Source organism: Oncorhynchus tshawytscha, linkage group LG15, assembly GCF_018296145.1.
Source record: "Oncorhynchus tshawytscha isolate Ot180627B linkage group LG15, Otsh_v2.0, whole genome shotgun sequence".
Lineage (NCBI taxonomy): Eukaryota > Metazoa > Chordata > Actinopteri > Salmoniformes > Salmonidae > Oncorhynchus > Oncorhynchus tshawytscha.
This window is the reverse complement of record NC_056443.1, coordinates 38,038,489-38,046,623: the sequence shown is the minus strand read 5'-3', so window position 1 is coordinate 38,046,623 and position 8,135 is coordinate 38,038,489. Positions and strand designations below refer to the sequence as shown.

General features: G+C 47.0%; 1 pseudogene; it reads left to right on the top strand.

The window, feature by feature from the left end:
* Window positions 1-365: 365 nt before the first annotated feature.
* LOC121839425 overlaps window positions 366-8,135 on the top strand; it is a 23,275-nt pseudogene continuing 15,505 nt past the window's right edge.

Genomic DNA, 8,135 nt, shown 5'->3' with positions numbered 1-8,135 from the left:
TTGTGAATTTCGGTAAATGTAGTCTAACGGACCGACTTCATGCACTCCTTTCATCCCCAAATCAAGCACTGCCTAAACCCTAACCTGAACCCTAACCCTAACCATAACCCTAACCTAACCTTAACCCTTACCTTAACTATTTGAAATGTCAACCTCAATGGGGTAGGGACTTCAATGGAGTGGCAGGGTAGCCTAGTGGTTAGAGTTTTGGACTACTAATCGGAAGGTTGCAAGTTCAAATCCCCGAGCTGACAAGGTACAAATCTTTCGTTCTTCCCCTGAACCAGAAAGGTTTTGAAAAAAAAGGATACCAGATAGCATGGAGCGTCCTAAGGATACCAGATAGCATGGAATGCCAGTCCGAATGATTTCGCTGGTTGTATTTGGATAGAGCGATTCATTCTGTTATGACGAGAGGACACCAGTGTAGACAAGTTTACGCAACGGCAAAACACTCGATAGAAAGAAAGACAAGCGGATTATATTCCTTGTTTTGAAACCCAGAGGGTGGATAATCGTGGATTACTTGGTGAACGCAAGTGGACATCTGGTGGAACTAGAGCGATGTCTGTCGCGGGGCTGAAAAAGCAGTTCCACAAAGCCACCCAGGTAGGTTTCCGTTAACGGTTCTGTGTCTCTATCGGTACCTCGATCGGGTAGACTATTTTGTTTCGATGGTGATGGCTGATCAAAACAGCTACAGTGAATACAATAGCAGGTATTCTTAAATCATTGTGGACTTGTCAAGAAGGGAAAGGAGAGATAATTGTGATTGAGATGTTAAAGACACAATATCGTTAGGCTACATTGTGTATGTATCTGTGGCTGGCTCCCATACCCATAGGCCTAACATACCATCACTAGCCTACACGGCTAGCCTGTTCCAAAGGATGCAATAGAAATGTATCTTTGTAGAACATACACTGGGTGGACAAAACATTACTCTTTCCATGACCTAGACTGACCAGGTGAAAGCTATGATCCCTTATTGATGTCACTTGTTAAATCCACTTCAATCAGTGTAGATGAAGGGGAGGAGACGGATTACAGAAGGATTTTTAAGCCTTGAAACTATTGAGACATGGATTGTGTATGTGTGCCCAGTGGGAAGGTGGGGAAGGGGGGGGGGATTGCCTGTTTTGCCTAGCTCAGTGCTTTCTGTGGTGGTGGGGCAGCCAACAGAAAATACAGAGCGTAGGGGTTGGTAATGTTCTCTAGCTGCTCTGTGATTGGGTCAGTGTTCATTCACTCATGGGGACACAATGTCACCGCCAAATCTAAGGGTAGAGCTTGGAAATTCAAGCCCCTTGGGTGCTGCCTTATTTCCATTAGAAGTGCCCATCCAAGAAGGCTCAAGGTCATTGGCCACAGATAAAATGACGTCAAATTACGTTATATGTACAGTAGCTTTGATTGGACTGATCATGTCAACATCATACATCCACAATCTTAGCTAGTGTAACGGATGTGAAACGGCTAGCTAGTTAGCGGTGGTGTGCGCTAAATAGCGTTTCAATCGGTGACGTCACTTGCTCTGAGACCTTGGAGGAGTAGTTCCCCTTTGCTCTGCAAGAGCTGTGGCTTTTGTGGAGCGATGGGTAACGATGCTTCGAGGGTGACTGTTGTTGATGTGTGCAGAGGGTTCCTGGAACGCGCCCGGGTATGGGCGAGGGGACGGTCTAAAGTTATACTGTTACACTAGCAGACATCATCATGAATCAAGTTGAAAATCTTCTGGCAAATCTTTTTTTAGTCCTTGTCATATAAAAATAAATAATGAAGAGAAATTATAGACAAAATGTATCGGTGCTCATCGGCCATTGGACAAAAACATTACACAACAAGTTGGAAATCGAAAAATTCAACAATGGAAGGAATCAGTGACTAAATGCAAGCATTTCAAAGCAACTACAAGCCTGCTATTCAATGGAATGGCTGTGTGGTCCCAAGTCTAGGTTTAAGGGTCTCTTTTCCAAGCTTAAAATGATAAACATTCAGCATTGGCCATGCTGTCAATCCAGCATGATTTCTGCCACGGTCAAAACAACTGTTAACTCGGAAATCTGACTTCAATGAGTTCAAGACAACTGGGAACTCTGGGGGAAAAAAACGAGCTCCGACTTGGAAAATACTCGGAATTGCAAATTGGGAACTTGGGCCTCTTTCTAGATCTACGACTTGAAGAACACTGACGTCATCATGATTGACTTTGTTTTTTTCCCCAGAGTTCCCAGTTCTCTTGAAAGCAACATAAATCCAGAGACAAAAGTATTTAGTCAGCCACCAATTGTGCAAGTTCTCCCACTTAAAAAGATGAGAGAGGCCTGTAATTTTCATCATAGGTACACTTCAACTATGACAGACAAAATGAGAGAAAAAAATCCAGAAAATCACATTGTAGGATTTTTTATGAATTTATTTGCAAATTATGGTGGAAAATAAGTATTTTATGTAACAGACCTCATCCATAGTGAATCAACAACAACAGACGTTCCAACCGCGGGAGCACCGGTGAGGCAGGACGTGGCCTGATGGAGCACCGGTGAGGCAGGACGTGGCCTGATGGAGCACCACAGTGGGACAGGACGTGGCCTGATGGAGCACCACAGTGGGACAGGACGTGGCCTGATGGAGCACCGGTGAAGCAGGACGTGGCCTGATGGAGCACCACAGTGGGACAGGACGTGGCCTGATGGAGCACCGGTGAGGCAGGACGTGGCCTGATGGAGCACCACAGTGGGACAGGACGTGGCCTGATGGAGCACCACAGTGGGACAGGACGTGGCCTGATGGAGCACCACAGTGGGACAGGACGTGGCCTGATGGAGCACCACAGTGGGACAGGACGTGGCCTGATGGAGCACCACAGTGGGACAGGACGTGGCCTGATGGAGCACCACAGTGGGACAGGACGTGGCCTGATGGAGCACCGGTGAGGCAGGACGTGGCCTGATGGAGCACCACAGTGGGACAGGACGTGGCCTGATGGAGCACCGGTGAGGCAGGACGTGGCCTGATGGAGCACCACAGTGGAACAGGACGTGGCCTGATGGAGCACCGGTGAGGCAGGACGTGGCCTGATGGAGCACCACAGTGGGACAGGACGTGGCCTGATGGAGCACCGGTGAGGCAGGACGTGGCCTGATGGAGCACCACAGTGGGACAGGACGTGGCCTGATGGAGCACCACAGTGGGACAGGACGTGGCCTGATGGAGCACCACAGTGGGACAGGACGTGGCCTGATGGAGCACCACAGTGGGACAGGACGTGGCCTGATGGAGCACCGGTGAGGCAGGACGTGGCCTGATGGAGCACCACAGTGGGACAGGACGTGGCCTGATGGAGCACCGGTGAGGCAGGACGTGGCCTGATGGAGCACCACAGTGGGACAGGACGTGGCCTGATGGAGCACCGGTGAGGCAGGACGTGGCCTGATGGAGCACCACAGTGGGACAGGACGTGGCCTGATGGAGCACCGGTGGGGCAGGACGTGGCCTGATGGAGCACCACAGTGGGACAGGACGTGGCCTGATGGAGCACCACAGTGGGACAGGACGTGGCCTGATGGACCACCACAGTGGGACAGGACGTGGCCTGATGGAGAAACACAGTGGGGCAGGACGTGGCCTGATGGACCACCACAGTGGGACAGGACGTGGCCTGATGGACCACCACAGTGGGACAGGACGTGGCCTGATGGAGAAACACAGTGGGGCAGGACGTGGCCTGATGGAGCACCACAGTGAGGTGGGACGTGGCCTGATGGAGCACCACAGTGAGGTGGGACGTGGCCTGATGGAGCACCACAGTGAGGTGGGACGTGGCCTGATGGAGCACCACAGTGAGGTGGGACGTGGCCTGATGGAGCACCACAGTGAGGTGGGACGTGGCCTGATGGAGCACCACAGTGAGGTGGGACGTGGCCTGACATCACGAGTACAGGACTGTGTTGTCTGAGAGAGTAAGAGAGAGAGAGAGAGAATAGAGAGAGAGAGTGTTTGTGTCAGTCTCTCTCTCTCTCTTCTCTCTCTCCATCCCTCTTGCTCTCTTTTTCTCTCCATCTCCTCTCTCTCAATTGAATTTAAAGTCTTTATTGGCATGGGAAACATATGTTTATATGGCCAAAGCAAGACAATAAATTAAAGTGAAATAAACAATAAACATTACACTCACAGAAGTTCCAAAAGAATAAAGACATTTCAAATGTCATATTATGTCTCTATATAGTGTTGTAACAATGTACAAATAGTTAAAGTACACAAGGGAAAATAAATCAACATAAATATGGGTTGTATTACAATGATGTTTGATCTTCACTGGTTGATTTTCTTGTGGCAACAGGTCACAAAAGCCCATCTGTAAAAAGCCCATCTGTAAACAGCCCACCCAACTACCTCATCCCCATATAGTTTTTTTGCTCCTTTGCACCCCAGTATCTCAACTTGCACATTCATCTTCTGCATATCTACCATTCCAGTGTTTAATTGCTAAATTGTAATTATTTCACCACTAAGGCCTATTTATTGCCTTAACTCCCTATTCTTACCTCATTTGCACACACTGTATATAGACTTATTTTTCTATTGTGTTATTGACTGTATGTTTGTTTATTCCATGTGTAACTCTGTGTTGTTGTTTGTGTCGCACTGCTTTGCTTTATCTTGGCCAGGTCGCAGTTGTAAATGAGAACTAGTTCTCAACTGACCTACCTGGTTAAATAAAAAATTTTGCTGCTGTGAGCTGTGGTTTTTCACCCAATAATTTGTTTTCTAATTCTGTGTAATCTGAGGGAAATATGTCTCTCTAATATGGTCATACATTGGGCAGGAGGTTAGGAAGTGCAGCTCAGTTTCCACCTCATTTTGTGGGCAGTGAGCACATAGCCTGTCTTCTCTTGAGAGCCATGTCTGCCTACGGCCTTTCTCAATAGCAAGGCAATGCTCACTGAGTCTGTACATAGTCAAAGCTTTCCTTAAGTTTGAGTCAGTCACAGTGGTCAGGTATTCTGCCACTGTGTACTCTCTGTTTAGGGACAAACAGCATTCAGTTTTTTTTGTTAATTCTTTCCAATGTGTCAAGTAATTATCTTTTTGTTGTCTTATGATTTGGTTGGGTCTAATTGTGTTGCTGTCCTGGGGCTCTGTGGGGTCTGTTTGTGTTTCTGAACAGAGCCCCAGGACCAGCTTGCTTAGGGGACTCTTCTCCAGGTTCATCTCTCTGTAGGTGATGGCTTTGTTATGGAAGGTTTGGGAATCGCTTCCTTTTAGGTGGTTGTGGAATTTAATGTCTATTTTCTGGATTTGAATAATTAGTGGATATCGACCTAATTCTGCTCTGCATGCATTATTTGGTGTTTTACGTTGTACTTCTCTCTCTCTCTTTCCTTCTATCTTTCCTTCTCCCTCTCTCTCTTTCCCTCTCTCTCTCTGTCTCTCTCCACTCCCCCCTCTCTCTTTCTTTCTCTCTCTCTCTGTCTCTCTCTCTCCCTTTCCTTCTCTCTCTCTCTGTCTCTCTCTCTGTCTCTCTCTTTCCTTCTCTCTGTCCTTATCTCCTCTCTCTGTCTCTCTCTTTCCTTCTCTCTCTCTCTGTCTCTCTCTCTGTCTCTCTCTTTCCTTCTCTCTGTCCTTATCTCCTCTCTCTGTCTCTCTCTTTCCTTCTCTCTTTCCTTCTCTCTCTGTCTCTCTCTTTCCTTCTCTCTCTGTCTCTCTCTTTCCTTCTCTCTCTGTCTCTCTCTTTCCTTCTCTCTTTCCTTCTCTCTCTGTCTCTCTCTTTCCTTCTCTCTCTGTCTCTCTGTCTCTCTCTTTCCTTCTCTCTTTCCTTCTCTCTCTGTCTCTCTCTTTCCTTCTCTCTCTCTCTCTCTGTCTCTCTCTTTCCTTCTCTCTCTCTCTGTCTCTCTCTCTGTCTCTCTTCTCTCTTCTCTCTTTCCTTCTCTCTCTCTGTCTCTCTCTGTTTCCTTCTCTCTCTGTCTCTCTCTCTCTCTCTGTCTCTCTTCTCTCTTTCCTTCTCTCTCTCTGTCTCTCTCTGTTTCCTTCTCCCTCTCTCTCTTTCCTTCTCTCTCTGTCTCTCTTTCCTTCTCTCTCTCTCTCTCTCTCTTTCCTTCTCTCTCTCTCTCTCTCTCTCTCTCTCTCTCTGTCTCTCTCTTTCCTTCTCTCTCTGTCTCTCTCTTTCCTTCTCTCTTTCCTTCTCTCTCTGTCTCTCTCTTTCCTTCTCTCTTTCCTTCTCTCTCTGTCTCTCTCTTTCCTTCTCTCTCTCTGTCTCTCTCTCTGTCTCTCTTCTCTCTTTCCTTCTCTCTCTCTGTCTCTCTCTGTTTCCTTCTCCCTCTCTCTCTTTCCTTCTCTCTCTGTCTCTCTTTCCTTCTCTCTCTCTCTCTCTCTCTTTCCTTCTCTCTCTCTCTCTCTCTCTCTCTCTCTCTCTGTCTCTCTCTTTCCTTCTCTCTTTCCTTATCTCCCCTCTCTGTGTCTCTCTCTTTCCTTCTCTCTCTGTCTCTCTTCTCTCTTTCCTTCTCTCTCTCTCTGTCTCTTTCCTTCTCTCCTTCTCTCTCTCTGTCCCTCTCTCTTTCCTTCTCTCTTTCCCTGTCTCTCTCTTTCCTTCTCTCTCTCTGTCTCTCTTTCCTTCTCTCTTTCCTTCTCTCTCTCTGTCTCTCTCTGTTTCCTTCTCCCTCTCTCTCTTTCCTTCTCTCTCTGTCTCTCTTTCCTTCTCTCTCTCTCTCTCTCTCTTTCCTTCTCTCTCTCTCTCTCTCTCTCTCTCTCTCTCTCTGTCTCTCTCTTTCCTTCTCTCTCTGTCTCTCTTTTCCTTCTCTCTCTCTCTGTCCTTCTCTCTCTGTCTCTCTCTTTCCTTCTCTCTTTCCTTCTCTCTCTGTCTCTAACTTTCCTTCTCTCTCTCTCTGTCTCTCTCTCTGTCTCTCTTCTCTCTTTCCTTCTCTCTCTCTGTCTCTCTCTGTTTCCTTCTCCCTCTCTCTCTTTCCTTCTCTCTCTGTCTCTCTTTCCTTCTCTCTCTCTCTCTTTCCTTCTCTCTCTCTCTCTCTCTCTCTCTCTCTCTCTGTCTCTCTCTTTCCTTCTCTCTTTCCTTATCTCCCCTCTCTGTGTCTCTCTCTTTCCTTCTCTCTCTGTCTCTCTTCTCTCTTTCCTTCTCTCTCTCTGTCTCTTTCCTTCTCTCCTTCTCTCTCTCTGTCCCTCTCTCTTTCCTTCTCTCTTTCCCTGTCTCTCTCTTTTCCTTCTCTCTCTCTGTCTCTCTTTCCTTCTCTCTTTCCTTCTCTCTCTCTGTCTCTCTTTACTTCTCTCTTTCCTTCTCTCTCTCTGTCTCTCTTTACTTCTCTCTTTCCTTCTCTCTCTCTGTCTCTCTTTCCTTCTCTCTCTCTCTGTCTCTTTCCTTCTCTCCTTCTCTCTCTCTGTCTCTTTCCTTCTCTCCTTCTCTCTCTCTGTCCCTCTCTCTTTCCTTCTCTCTTTCCCTGTCTCTCTCTTTCCTTCTCTCTCTCTGTCTCTCTTTCCTTCTCTCTTTCCTTCTCTCTCTCTGTCTCTCTTTTACTTCTCTCTTTCCTTCTCTCTCTCTGTCTCTCTTTACTTCTCTCTTTCCTTCTCTCTCTCTGTCTCTCTTTCCTTCTCTCTCTCTGTCTCTCTTTACTTCTCTCTTTCCTTCTCTCTCTCTGTCTCTCTTTACTTCTCTCTTTCCTTCTCTCTCTCTGTCTCTCTTTCCTTCTCTCTCTCTGTCTCTCTCTTTCCTTCTCTCTCTCTGTCTCTCTCTTTCCTTCTCTCTCTCTGTCTCTCTTTCCTTCTCTCTTTCCTTCTCTCTCTCTGTCTCTCTTTCCTTCTCTCTTTCCTTCTCTCTCTCTGTCTCTCTTTCCTTCTCTCTTTCCTTCTCTCTCTCTGTCTCTCTTTCCTTCTCTCTTTCCTTCTCTCTCTCTGTCTCTCTCTTTCCTTCTCTCTCTCTGTCTCTCTTTCCTTCTCTCTTTCCTTCTCTCTCTCTGTCTCTCTCTTTCCTTCTCTCTCTCTGTCTCTCTTTCCTTCTCTCTTTTCCTTCTCTCTCTCTGTCTCTCTTTCCTTCTCTCTTTCCTTCTCTCTCTCTGTCTCTCTCTTTCCTTCTCTCTCTCTGTCTCTCTTTCCTTCTCTCTTTCCTTCTCTCTCTCTCTGTCTCTCTC